This window comes from Anopheles coustani (assembly GCF_943734705.1).
Source record: "Anopheles coustani chromosome X unlocalized genomic scaffold, idAnoCousDA_361_x.2 X_unloc_4, whole genome shotgun sequence".
NCBI lineage: Eukaryota > Metazoa > Arthropoda > Insecta > Diptera > Culicidae > Anopheles > Anopheles coustani.
The window spans coordinates 118642-119628 of NW_026525148.1; positions in this window are offsets into that span (position 1 = coordinate 118642).

The following is a 987-nucleotide window of genomic DNA, read 5'->3' on the forward strand; positions in this document are numbered from 1 at the left end:
TTGCCTTGCTTGGTGTGGTAACATTTGAGTGTAGTTCTGACATCCCCATTTTGGGACTTGGTCCACGCTGCTCCGGCGGTCCTGGGTAAGATAGTTCATTCTAGCTTGCCCTATGTGGAAGAGGACTCAATACCCTACCTGTTGAGCTTGAAACAAAGTCATCACTTGGGCATGCTCATATTGCCATACAATATTCCATTATCTACTAATGAGCATGCAGCTATATGATTATAACCTGTAAACGATTACCCCGCCGTAGTTCAGCGCTTCAACCAAGTGATGACTTCAGTATGGCTAGTGTGTGAAGTATAAAGTATAGTCCTCCCCTGGTCCACACTGCTTCGGCGGTCCTGGGTAAGATAGTTAGTTCTAGCTTGCCCTATGTGGAAGAGGGCACATTACTCAATACTGTGGTGTTATGAACAAAGTATAGTCCTCCACTGGTCCACGCTGCTTTGCAGTCCTGGGTAAGATAGTTAATTCTAGCTTGCCCTATGTGGAAGAGGGCATACAAGACAAAGTATAGTTCTCCCCTGGTCCACGCTGCTTCGGCGGTCCTGGGTAAGATAGTTAATTCTAGCTTGCCCTATGTGGAAGAGAGCATACATGAACCAAGAACGAACTTTATGATCGAGGAATGATTCGACAACTAACCGATGGTATGAAATGTGAAGAATTCAAGCAAGCACACAATCAAGTCATCACTTGGGCATGCTCGATAGCCAACCTCATGACATTAACCTAGTAGAGCATGCGAAAACCAATATATATGTAAACGATGCCCCTCCCTAGTTCAGCGCTTCAACCAAGTGATGACTTCAGAATGGCTAAATCAAATCGGTTCAAAACATACCATCGGTACCCTATTGAAACACACAAGTCGATATCAAACCTCATGATTGTGTAGTCCTCCACTGGTCCACGCCGCTTCGGCGGTCCTGGGTAAGATAGTTCATTCTAGCTTGCCCTATGTGGAAGAGGGCACAT